The sequence below is a fragment of the Loxodonta africana genome, chromosome 10 (assembly GCF_030014295.1).
Source record: "Loxodonta africana isolate mLoxAfr1 chromosome 10, mLoxAfr1.hap2, whole genome shotgun sequence".
Classification (NCBI taxonomy): domain Eukaryota; kingdom Metazoa; phylum Chordata; class Mammalia; order Proboscidea; family Elephantidae; genus Loxodonta; species Loxodonta africana.
Window position 1 is genome coordinate 83,881,838 of NC_087351.1, and position 13,973 is coordinate 83,895,810.

Here is a 13,973-nt window from a genome sequence, read left to right on the forward strand (position 1 = left end):
TGTCCAAATGTTTGAGCCAATACATTTGCCTTTTTGTTTAAGCCAGTTTGAATTGGGAGCCAAAACATCCTAAATCATTCATTTAATCTCCATTTTATTTTTAGTAATCCATTAGATTCTCCCCAGGGAATGTGGGAGTAATTGCAAAGAAAGGCAAAATGATACCATTAAGTTAAATTGACAGGGTGTGCTGGTGTTGACTGGCATCCTCTTCACTCTTAACAGTCCCCAGGTAGTGACTTAGCATTTGCATACGTGAGAATAAAATATAAAGCTTTCAGATTCTCTCTTTCTCTTTTCCCCCCCAGAGGGTTTGCCTTTTAATCAACCCACTTGGGTTGTGAATTTTGAAAAGGGTCTTAGGGTAGTGGCTGTTGTATATATGTGGCTATTTGGGTATTCTTTGTGTTTTCTTAGAACCCAGTGTAATCCTCCCTAACAGCAGTTCCTTCTCTCTACCTCCTGGAACTACTATCCTGATTGTGGTTTTTATCATTCCTTCACGTTTCCTTGTGCTTTTATTATGCCTGTTTAGTATGATTTTTTGTATGCTTTTTTAACTTCAGGTAAATGTAGCATACTATATGTACTTTTTTTTTTTTTTTATATGTACTAGTCGTATAAAATCACAAAGGAGTTCAGAATCAGTGAAAGAGGCGATAAATTTGTTCTTAGACATTCATTGAAAGATCTATTATTAAGCCCAAGAGACAGAAAGGGCCACCTGAATCAGAGACTACATCACCCTGAGACCAGAAGAACTAGATGGTACCCAGCTATAGCCGATGACTTTCCTGACAGGGAACACAACAGAGAATCCTTGAAGGAGCAAGAGAGCAGTGGGTTGCAGACCTCAAATTCTTGTAAAAATACAAGACTTAATGGTCTGACTGAGCCTAGAAGGACCCCGGAGGTCATGGTCCCCAGACGTTCTGTTAGCCCAAGACAGGAACCATGCCCAAAGCCAGCTCTTCAGACAGGAATTGGCCTGGACTTTATGGGATAGAAAATGATACTGATGAGGAGTGAGCTTCTTGGATCAAGTAGACACATGGACTGTGTGGGCAGCTCCTGTCTGGAGGGAAGATGAGAAGGCAGAGGGGAACAGAAGTTGGCTGAATGGACACAGAAATACAGGGTGGAGAGGAGTGCACTGTCTCATTACGGGGAGAGCACTAGGAGTATATAAATTTTTGTATGAGAGACTGACTTAATTTGTAAAATTTGACTTAAAGCACACACACAAAAAAAAGATCATTAGACATCCTAACAATTTTTATGATCAGGAACCGATGGTACTGAAGGAAGAAGTACAACCTGCTTTGAAGTCATTGGTGAAAAACAAGACTCCAGGAATTGATGAGATATCAATTGAGATGTTTCAACGAACAGATGCAGCGCTGCAGGTACTTACTCGTCTATGCCAAGAAATATGGAAGACAGCTTCCTGGCCAACTGATTGGAAGAGATCCATATTTATGCCTGTTCCCAAGAAAGGTGATCCAACCGAATGTGGAAGTTATAGAACAGTATCATTAATATCACACGTAAGCAAAATTTTGCTGAAGATCATTCAAAAACGGCCGCAGCAGTATATGGACAGGGAACTGCCAGAAATTCAGGCCAGTTTCAGAAGAGAACGTGGAACCAGGGATATCATTGCTGATGTCAGATGGACCCTGGCTGAAAGCAGAGAATACCAGAAGGATGTTTGCCTGTGTTGTATTGACTATACAAAGACATTCGACTATGTGGATCGTAACAAATTATGGATAACACTGAGAAGAATGGGAATTTCAGAACACTTAATTGTGCTCATAAGGAACCTTTACATATATCAAGAGGCAGTTGTTTGGACAGAACAAGGGGATACTGATTGGTTTAAAGTCAGGAAAGGTGTGCATCAGGGTTGTATTCTTTCACCATACCTATTCAGTCTGTATGCTGAGCAAATAATCTGATAAGCTGGACTGTATGAAGAAAACAGGGCATCAGGATTGGAGGAAGACTCATTAACAACCTGCATTATGCAGATGACACAACCTTGATTGCTGAAAGTGAAGAGAACTTGAAGCACTTACTAATGAAGATCAAAGACCACAGCCTTCAGTATGAATTGCACCTCAACATAAAGAAAACAAAAATCCTCACAACTGGACCAATGAGTGACATCATGATAAATGGAGAAAAGATTGAAGTTTTCAAGGCTTTCATTTTACTTGAATCCACAATCAATAGCCATGGAAGCAGCAGTCAAGAAATCAAAAGACACATTGCACTGGGTAAATCTGCTGCAAAGGACTTCTTTAAAGTGTTGAAGAGCAAAGCTGTCACCTTGAAGACTAAGGTGTGCCTGACCCAAGCCATGGTATTTTCAATCGCATCACATGCCTGTGAAAGCTGCACAATGAATATGGAAGACTGAAGAAGAATTGATGCCCTTGAATTGTGGTGTTGGCAAAGAATATTGAATATACCATGGACTGCCAAAAGAATGAACAACTTTGTCTTAGGAGAAGTACAACCAGAATGCTCTGTAGAAGTAAGGATGGCGAGACTGCGTCTTACATACTTTGGACATGTTGTCAGGAGGGATCAGTCCCTGGAGAAGGACATCATGCTTGGCAGAGTACAGGGTCAGCGGAAAAGAGGAAGACCCTCAACGAATGGATTGACACAGTGGCTGCAACAGTGAGCTCAAGCACAACAATGATTTTAAGGATGGCTCAGGACCAGGCAGTGTTTTGTTCTGTTGTGCATGGGGTCGCTATGAGTCGGAACTGACTCAGCGGCACCTTAACAACAACAATGATTTTTAATAAGATGGTTTTAAATCATTAGATCTTAAATGGTTGATGAGCTTGAATCAACATGGTGACAGCTTGCTGTTACCTTATCCGCTGGTAGCAGAGGATACTCAGGGTGACCCATGTATTAAAGAGTAGAACTGCTCCATAGGGTCTTCTTGACTGTAACCTTTATTGAAGCCAGACCTTTCTTCTGAGGTGATACTGGGTGGTTTGAACTGCTAACCTTTAGGTTAGTAGTTAAGTACAAACTGTTTACACCACCTAGGGACCTCTCTATCTGGGAGGAAGCACTTTTATCCCTTGCTTGGATTGCTCTCGAGTCCTCTTTCTATACCAGCTTCTGTTCTCCAATGAAGGTTTGGAATGTGCAGGACATTTTTAGACCATCTGTGCCATTACTGAGTGTTATGAATTGAATTGTGTCCCCCTAAAACGTGTGTCAAATTGGCTAGGTCATAATTCCCTGTATTATGTGATTGTCTACCGTTTTGTCATCTGATATCATCTTCCTATGTGTTGTAAATTCTATCTCTATGATGTTAATGAGGCAGGATTAGAGGTAGTTATGTAAGGAGACAGGACTCAATCTACAAGATTAGATTGCATCTTAAATCAATCTGTTTTGAGATATAAAAGAGAGAATGGAGCAAAGAGACAGGGGAACCTCATACCACCAAGAAACTAGTGCCCCGAGCAGAGTGAGTCCTATAGGCCTGGGGTCCCTGCGCTGAGAAGCTCCTAGACCAGGGGAAGATTGAGGACAAGGACCTTCCTCCAGAACCGACACAGAGAGAAAACCTTCCCATAGAGGTGGCACCCTGAATTTGGACTTCTAGCCTCCTAAACTGTGAGGGAATAAATTTCTTTTTGTCAAAAGCATCCATTTATGGTATTTCTGTTACAGCAGCACTAGATGACTAAGATGCTGAGCTTTTCAGAGTGTATTGTCTTTTTTTGTTTGTTTGTTTAAATAGCTTTATTCATTTTGGAAAAACTTAGGAATAGATACAGATGATGGTTATATAACATGATGAAGTTAATATAACTGAACTGTACATGTCAAGAATGTTGAAATGGCAAGTATTACTGATATATTTATTACAATTAAAAAAAAAATCTTGATTCATCCTGTGGTCAGAATGCCTACTTTTGGGAAATCTTGGGTAAACCTGTGCATTTTTCTGTACTGCAACAGCCAACATGCCTACAAAGATTACTTCTCTGCTTTCTAAATGTGCTAGTTTGTTAGTTCTGCTGGCACCAGTAATAAAGAGGCATCCATCCACTTTTTTGAACTGTGAAACATGCTGTGGTCATTTGTAGCCTCCTCAGAAACCTTTGCTATATGGTTGTTTCCGTTTGTGCTCCAGTGTTGAGACTTAGAAATCAGTTTGTATTGTTTTTGTCTGAAATGCATCTTCCGTTATTTAACTTCTACATGCAGAAAATCCATTTTTTTGGAGAATTCATGTTCTTTGTTTAGGATGTTGCCTCCATGCAACTGAATAGTCATTTCTGGCCAGATTATCGTTAATTCTTTCAACTTGGTAACCTAATTACTGACAGAGTGTAAGGGAAAGATTTATGCCAATCAAAAGAACTTTTCTTTTTCTTTTTAATTTTTTTTTGCTTAAATGTTTAGCAAATGTTATTTTTTTTTTTGCTTAAATGTTAACTAAAAAAAAAAGTAAACCTAAAGTGTTTTTTCCTTAATTCATGTATGTATTGCATCCATGTTACAAAAAGGAAAACTAACAACATACTTTGTTGAAATAGAATTTTAGGGTTTTGTGCATGCCTTTTTTGTGTGTGTGTGGAAAGGATAGGTCCTTTTTTTTTTATTTTATTTAAATGTCACTGTCTTTAGCTCTCTTTTGCCATTGTGAACTCAGGATCTTAAGTTAAAATGTTGCCTATGTTAAGAGCTTATAAGCATCAAATGGAAACACCCAGTCAAGTAGGTCTATGAAAAGACCTACTACATTGCTCCCATTGGGAGGTAGCCACTACTTGCAGTACTTTGCCATTTTGGACCTCAATGCAAAGAAAGACATCAAAGGATGTAAAATATTTAAGCTAGGATCCTGTAATGTCTTTTATCTTCATTTTCTTATTTTAAAAACTTTAATGTTACAAAGTTGTTTTTTTTTTTTTAAAGAGCTTATTGAAAAACCTATTTGGTTGACTGATATTACTCTTTGTTTTTTGTTGAGTGGCTTTTTATTTTTTTTAATATAAAGGCATTTTGTAGAGTTGTGTTATTTTTATATTTCAAAATGAAATGGTGCCTTTGAGGGGGATGATCGACTGGGCTAAGGGAACTTGTAGACAGTGACTCAGATCTGTAATTAGCTCTTGTTCTTCGCACCCTTGTTGACTCGAAAGCACTGGCCATGGACCATTTTGCCTGGCAAAGCAAATATATAAATCATCCAAATTGGCACAAATTATCCAGGATGCTGCTTAAACATTTTCTATCCTTTATTTTTATTGAGGGAATTAGAAAAGGAGCCTTTCTTTGATTTAGACATGTTATAGAGGGTAAATATACATTTGTCAAAGTAAATTTCTTCCCTCAATAGAGAATGAGCAATAGTTGGTTGTCATTTGTAAGCAGTTCAGATTTTAGAACATTCCTCCACGGTTTGTACCCTTTTCTTCCAGAGAAAGGTAGTAACTGTTGCCTGTCTTCCAGCTGTCATTACTTCGCTCACCTTTACTTGTCAAAGGAGTCTCTACGTCCTGCAGACGGTTAATGAGCTTGGCTGCTAACCAAAAGTTTGGAGGTTGGAGTCTACCCAGAGGCACTTTGGTGATCTACTTCCAGAAAAAATCAGCTGTTGAAAACTTTATGGAGCACAGTTTTACTCTGACACACATGAGTGGCCATGAGTCAGAATCGACTTGATGGCAGCTGGTTGGTTACCTTTTAGAAACGGAAAGCAGGCTTACTTTACCTCCATGGCACAACTGAGGCAGGGGAATCCTAGCAGCTTATTTTGTGTCTATTGTGCCTCCTTCCAACTTGTCCAACTTGTCACTATCTCTTATGTTTAGTATGGAATCTGATATTCTTTTCTGCCCTTTCTGAAAATAATGAGTCAGCGGACTTAGTGAGACTTGTTAGATACGGGGCCGTGAAGTGGGTGAAAGTCATTTTTTGTGTTCACTAAGTAATAAATTTGACAGTGTTCCAGTTTAAAAGAAAAAAAAAAGTTCTTTTACTTTGTTGCAATTTATTTTATAATAACATTTTGAAATACTCATATTCATACTAAGGTTGAAAGCATTTATAAGTCACTTAAGGATGAAGATAAAGTGAAGGCTTTTCCTAGATAGAGAGTAAACCTTTTAATTATTTTTTCTTTTAATTTTCTCTGATGGTATATTGGGGGTCTAACCCAGCACTTTTTTTATCTTACTGTGTTTGCTTGAAAGAGGAAACAGCAAGCATATATATCCCATCAGTAGCAAAAATACTAGATTTTCAACTCAATGTGACTTAACTGTTTAATATGTAGGTAAATCTTTATTTTCATATTGGAATGTATGTGAGCGGGCATCTCAGAGGAATGCGGATTTTGACAGTATGTAGAATGAAGTCTTAGCAAGTGTAATTTTGTGTTTTGAGGGCATAAGTACTGTTTTGTGTCGGTGAGTGTATGTGACCGTGCAAGTGAGTTATCTTTGTTAGTCTAGGAGGACATTGTTTGTTTGACGGTGTCATGTTTATTTCGGAGTTGTTGAAAAACAGATGTTCAAATTGTAAAATTATTGTTAGCACATTTGCTTAATTTGGGAGATTATACAGTGTTTCTAAGAAATTGGTAAAGTATTTCATGTCAGTAAATACCCAAAACCAAATCTGTTCCCACCAATTCCAACTCATAGTGACTATAGGACGGAATAGAAAACTGCCCCATAAGGTTTCTAAGACTGTAATCTTTATGGAAGCAGACTGACACATCTTTGTCTGAGGTGCAGCTGGTGGGTTCAAACCACCGACCTTTTGGTTAGCTGCCAAGTGCTTGACCACTGTACCACCCACCAAAAACCCATTGCCGTTGAGTCAATTCCAATTCATAGCAACCTTACATGATTAGTTAAGGTTTGTCTCCCAATATAAATTGGAAGGATCGTTAGCCAACTCTGATAGATTTGGGCTGGGTTTATAGAGTGATCAATAAAAGCTGTCATCCTGTTTGTTATAAGGACTTGTTTAGTGCCTTTCACGTAATCTCTTTTGCAGTTAGAAGCCAAGAGACCTTGCTTTAGTACTATACAAATCACCCAACCTAGTTATCCTTAGTTTGCATGTTGTGGACTAATTGGGTCATTAGACAGTATCTAAACAGAAGGGAGGAGTCCTAGTGGTGCAGTGGTTAAGCACTTGCCTGCCATTTGAAATGTCAACGGTTCAAATCCGTTAGCTGCTCCTCTAGAGAAAAATAAAGATGTGGCGGTCTGCTTCTATAAAGATGACAGCCTTAGAAGCCCTGTGGGGCAGTTCTACGCTATCTTATAGGGTCATTATGAGTCAGAATCGTCTTGATAGCAACGGGTTTCATTTTTTGGGTTAAACAGAGGGGCCTGCAGGGGTCACCTTTAGTGAGTATTTAACATCACTTTATGGCTTCGAGATTACTTTGAGTAAATTGTTTGGTCCACGGCAGTGAATATCTCTTGTTAGTGCATGCTGTGACCCAAAGACCTCGGTCAGGAATTTCAAAGTTCTTAATGGGTGGGGAGATAGGTAAAGGAGTTTGTAGTTGATTACCTCTTATTTCCTCTGTAGCAGATACCTTCTAACTTTGTGGAAATAGTAATTTTCTGAATTAATGTTAATCCCGGAAAAAAGCTTCCCATCCTTATTAAAAAATTTTTTTCTTTCTCCCTCCTCAGTCTAATTAAATAGCATTAGTCTGGTCTGTGGGGTTTGGTGGCCCCTCTGAAGTCTGGAAAGCTCTGCTAAATAGTATATGTAGATAGGCCATCTGTCTCTATTTCTGTCTGAACTATCTGGCCCTGTCCCTGAAATACGCTGACGTCCCAGTTGTATTATAGAGAAAGCAGTGCACAACTGTCTGCTCTGCGAGGGCACAGAGCTTGCTGGCTGTAAAGATTCAGGCCGAGGCCCAGCAGCATTGCTGCTGTATTTTAACCCTTTAACGCTGCATTTTGGTGATGACTCAGAGTAACATCCAATCGGTTGTATTTGAAGCATCAAGAAAATCTTAACACTCTTCCCAGCAAATTTTACGAAAATATACTTGGGAAAAGTGTAGAAAATGTAGAGAAACATAAAGGCAGAAATGAAAACTGTCTACAATTTTACCATCCAGAAACAGCAGTTACTAACATTGGCTAATGATGAGCTCTCACAGTACACAAAGTACACAGTTAAAAAAAGAAGGAAAAACCCACCAATTATTAATAAGCTGAAGGTAATGGCCTTCCAGAACTCTTAAATACCTACATTTGGTAATGTTCAAACTTAGGATCTTCTAAACTGCTCGTATTTATTTCTGCTTGTCGTGACCATTTCATCACAGGATAAAGGAGAGAGTCTCTTAAAGAGAGGCTGGGCTCTGGCCTGTTCTGGTTAAGACTGTTTCCAAGGATCATTACGGAGAGACTTTCAGAGCTTGTTTCTCTATGTAAGAATGAGTTTTGTGTTTTAAGTGATGAAAGGGTCATGTAAAATAAGATACTATATAGAAAGAGTAAAAGAATAACATACTTTTTTATTTAAAAAAAATTACGTCTTCCCCAATAGAGAAAAAGAGCAAGTTACCCAAGGCTTCAAGCGGCAATTTTCAGGAGATAGTTGAATGTCAGAGTCCGTCCTGGATTTTTTTTTTTTTTTTTAGTACACTGTATCTCTTGTCTGCCACATTCTGTCGACTGTGCTTTTTAACCGTCTCCCTCTTTCTGTCCTGTAGCAGCTTCACATAACTTGAGAACGCATCACTGCAAACTTGTAGAATTCTTCAGTAACCCAAATCTCTCTAATTATCCCACTAGCCTTCCCTCGTGCTTCAATTTATAATAGCTTAAAAACCAGTTGTTGTCTGGTTTTTAGATCATCACTCGTGTAAGCAACAGATGTCTCCCTGTTTGTCCTGGTGGTGTTTTGATAGCTTCTGAGTGTTTGTTTGTTGGCCTCCTCCTTTCTCTGAGGCTCAAAATAACTTAGTATGCCGCAGCCCTTGTAACTCCCAGTGTGCTTCTTGTAAGTGCCTATCCTTGACCAAGGCAATCTCCGTGAGCAACAGTGCACTTCAACCAGTTGGCCAGTAATGACCCCCTAGTTACTTGTCCTGAAGCCATTGTGGTGTAAACAGAGCAAATGATGAGAGCTCTGTCCTCTGTTGTCTCTTCCAAGAAAAGGGTATAAAAGTTGTTTGAAAGGAAGTCTGCATTTTGTGGTATCACTCAGTTTTGGAGTTATGTCCGTTTCAGTGGTAGCCTGGAACTCTTGGAGAAACTCCACCACTGGGATTGAAAATGAGGATTTTCAGAAGAATGTATTTCGGTGGCTGTTATTGTTAGCAAAAATGTAACACAGTCTTTGGTAATACAGCAGCACCTTGCTGGATTTCTTATTTGTGATGGCAATCAGTCCCTTGCATTGAGAGACTTATTTGAATTATATTAGGCAAATGTTGCCTAGTTTTAAGTGATTTTATAACTTTGTGTTGTTGGAAAATTCTCAAACTTTGATTCATTGGTGGTGTAGTGTATTTTTAGTTTTAAGAACCAAATTGAGATTTTAGCACTTAAATGGTTAAAGGAAGCAGCTTTTCGATTTGTTTTCAATATATTAAGAGTTTAAGAGTTCTGAACTGTTGTCTTTTGACCCACAATATTGGAGTCGTGTATTAGTTGGTTTTTGTGCATTACAGTTCTTAGATTCGTTTTAGTTAACTGTTCTCAACCATAATGTTAGGTGCCATAAACAAAGGACCTTCCTTATTTGTTTATTTGCTCCCAGGTCTCTCAACAAGTTACCACAGAGTCACTATCAGTGGATTTACTACTACTGTCAAGGACAGTTTGATGGGTTTTTTGTTTGTTTGTTTGTTTGTTTTACGTGAGATATTAGTGTAACCTCTTTCCAGAAAGCGTTTGGAAAAGACTTTTTCATTTGGTCCCCCAACCCCCATTCCTTCATAGTTGGCTATCTTTTTCTCCATTTCCTTCTCCTTTTTTGATGAGAGCAAGGTCTGTAAATCTACTTCTAAAAAGTCAGCCATTGAAAACCCTATGGAGTAGTCACTGTGAGTCAACCCAGTAGCAACTGGCAAAATTTTCCTTGCAAGTTATACTTCCCATGATTCAGGTCACACATCTCTCCATGAGAACAGTCTTTCACATCCATATATCCAAATTAAAAACCCTGAGGGCTAAGAGTTAAATCTCAAAACAAAACAGTGTTTTACATAGAGGCTCTACAAAGGCTACCCGTTCATCTTTCAGAGAAATAGTCCTTTCACTGAATGACAAGATCATTGAGACTCTAAAATATTAACTACAAAGCCAGTTCTTTTTCATGTGGACAAGAACTTCATGGTCATTGCCAAGAGAAACTTATGGGAGTAAAACCAAATTCAGGTGAAGAAATGAAGTGGAGGATTAGATTTGGGAACAAAATTTTGCAGAATAAGACTTCAGGTGAGGATTTTGTACTCTAAAGACCAACCAAAGAAAAGTTGCCAAGACTGCTGTTGTTCCTTTACCTGTCTTTTCATTAATCTGAATCACGCCAGGTAACTGCCATTTTCTGATCAAACCCTGAGGATTGTTTTTGAGCAAAAGCTAACTTACCAGTGGCCTGCCCACCCCCCCACCCCCTCTCCACTCCCCCGCACCCCCACCTATAATAGACTCTCCATTGATAAATTAGAAAACTTGACTGATTTTCTGACCTGTTAACTGCAGGAAAACAGTAGTTTCTCTCTTTCCTTAAGTAACCTTTCTGATTCCCTACCAGACAAGTTCCTCAACCATTAATTCTGTGTAGAGAGTATAAACTAAATTCAAGACTTTTTTTAAATCAAATCTTCCTACTATGATACATTCGGATCTTTCTTTTCCTTTAGTTAACTGAGAAGTGTAAGAAGTTATTTTTTGTTTGAGTTTCAAGATAAGAGGGTACACAGTTATCTAGTTCCTGGAAGAGTGATTTCCAACCATTCTTAATTTGATTTTTATGGCATATTGGTTCTTCATAAATTAGCTGAATTAAAATTCTTTTGCTTTAAAATTTTGCCACATTCTTTGAGACTTTTGAAGTCCCCTAAAGGTGGTGTCAAACCCAAGCTTAGCATCCATCACTGCTTTCGGAATAATCCTTTTCACCTGCTATACAAGGATACCGTCCTTTACAAGGAAGACAGTTAATCTGTCCTGTCGGGCAGAATGGAACCTGGACTCTGGAGTATTTCTCTTCTGCCTTCTCCAGTTCGCTATTTCAGATCTCTCTGTCCTTATTGCCAGTCTGTGAGCTCACTATCAAGTTCACATTCTTCCTAATGTTATAATAGAGGAAAGTCCTGGTGCTTTTTGGAGGCATTTGTCTACATATGCTGATATTTCTGGATATAACAGGGCGAAGTAGGCCTGTGCTTGTAAGTTTGAAAGCTCGACCAGTGACTCAGAGGAAAAACTAACAAACCTGGTTTTTGGAATAGTTAGGTTCTTTCTTTTTCGGACCCTTTTGGTCGAGTTTATTGAAGCACGCCACTAACTGCAGTCATGGGGTGTTGCTTTGAAATCTGGGAAAACACCATGGTCTGCAAAGTAGCTTTTTAGTTACTGTTTCTCAACTCTTTTTCAGCATAAGAGAAGACCCAGTTATTTGAATTTTGTTGGTTTTATCCTCCAAGTTTAGAGGGCTGGGTTGCTTTTCCTGTGACCTTTACAGTTTCAAGGCCATATGGTCTTTTTGGTGGAAGTCAGTGTGCACTCTGTGCGGGGAGGCTACCTATAGCGCTTTGCTATGCGGCCCGCTTTCCCAAATGAGAATGAATGCAGAACCGCTGTAGTAAACCGTGAAGTGTCAAAAGTGGAAGGGAGTATTGTTTCTATTACTCTCCCCTCAAATGGCCAAGTGTAAATATTCTCGGTTTAGTTGAGGAACTCTGTCTAAGAACTGACTGCTTTTGACAACAACATTTACAGGAAATAGCTGCTACTTGATTAGGCCAGCTTTGACCTTCTTGGACCTCTTACAAAAGAAAATTATTTGCATTTTGAACAAATACAGCATATGTAGTATTAAAATGAGTTATTGGTATTTCACTATATTTATAAATAGAAAAGTTATATCCATTTGTATGTGACCATAGGTTTCTCTTGGCAATGACCATAAAGTTCTTGTCCACATGAAAAAGAACTGGCTTTGTAATTAATACTTCAGAGAGTCTCAGTGACCTTGTCATTCAGTGAAAGGACTGTTTCTCTGAGAGATGAACGTGTAGCCTTTGTTGAGCTTTTATGTAGAATGCTGTGTTTTGCTTTCAGATTTAACTCTTAGCCCTCAGGGTTTTTAATTTGGACATAGGGATACGAGAGACTGTTCTCATGGAGAGATGTGTGACCTGAACCATGGGAAGTATAACTTGCAAGGAAAATTTTGCCAGTTGCCATTGAGTTGACTCACGGCGACCCCACGTGTGTCAGAGGAGAACTGTACTCCACAGGGTTTTCAATAGCTGACTTTTCAGAAGTATATTTACAGACCATTCTTCTGAAAGAGGGGAAGGAAATGTTTCTCTCTCCTTTGGTTCCGCGAACCAAAGAAGAGAGAAACATTTCCTTCCCCTCTTTCACAGAGTAATAGAATAATTAAAAATATTACTGTAGATAGGGAGCCGAACTGTTATCTGTATTAAGTCAGCACCCCCCATAGATGAAAAGATGCAAAATATTATCAGAGCAGACGACTCAGTCAGTGGGATGATGCCATCTCATTTGGAAGCAAGCCTGAAAATGTCTCTGCATTGGCAGCGGCTCCTAGTCAGAAATGCTTTCTTGCATTTCATGGTAACCTGTGCCGACTCTAATGGAAACTCTAAAAATACCCTGTCTTGGAGATTTGACATTCCTTGTTCTGGCCCATAGTTTACCATTGACAAGCCTCTTGCAATTGTTTCAGAACACTAATCTCTCACTGTCCAGGGAGGACAAGAGACAGACTGATTATCGCATGTATTGTAAGACTGCCTGATTAGAAGCACATTTCTGAGCTCAAGTTGTCTGTGCTTTCCTTTCCAGTATATATTGAAATCAAAATACCATGAAAGGCTGTGATAAAATTGATTCATAGAATTTGTATCCAGGATTTTTGATTTTTAAAAAGTACTGCAGTTGCAGCTAACAAAAAAGTTATACCAGTTATCTTGGAAGTGATTTCTTTGCTGAATGAGAAAAAGAAGTACATACGGTAGCAAGAGAAGTACTTTATTCGACTTGACCAAAAACATTTGAACTCTTGATGGGATAGAGTTTTCCACCGTCAAAAGAGAGATGGTATTTAAATTTCATCATGTTTAGGGATTAAACTGTTTGGAATTAGGTTGAACTCAGGTAGGATGAAATAAAAAAGAATACTCAAATGTATAGAGAAAAGAAAACCTAAGCTGCAGTTTACACAGCAACCAAAACTTGTTCGTGCTACATGAAAGGTAATTTCTTGTCTCAGCCTCTGGTGAGAATAGTTTACTATTCCATGTGAGATGAGGGAGTTCTCTTTTTGGAGCAGTTATGCAGCGTTCTGCATATACGTGAGTCACTTAACCTAGAGCACGTGTTCCATATGTACAATGTCTGACCAGTCTAAAGACTCTAATATTTATTACATCTCTATTTTAAGGGAAAGTAAATAAAGGCCTCAAATGCATAGTTATTTGTTAAAAGTAGATGAGACCTTGCATGTTTCTCCCTACCAAAACTAACCCTCGTTGACACAATGCATAAATCATTCAAAAGACAGATTCTAGTCTTTTGCAGTTGCTCTCACATTAATTACTTCTCAGTGACTGTTTTAGGCAAGTTTTAGTAGCCAGTGCACACTAATAACTCTAGGTTCCCCATTTAGTAAATTTGCCTTTGATGGCAAAAAAAAATGAGAGATACCTAAGGATCAATAGTAATTGATTG

General features: G+C 38.7%; 1 protein-coding gene across 35 annotated transcripts in view; it reads left to right on the plus strand.

Annotated features, from left to right (window-relative positions):
* Window positions 1–13,973, plus strand: part of SIPA1L1 (signal induced proliferation associated 1 like 1) — a 410,589-nt gene that overhangs the window by 207,993 nt on the left and 188,623 nt on the right. The gene's annotated exons all lie outside the window — the stretch shown is intronic.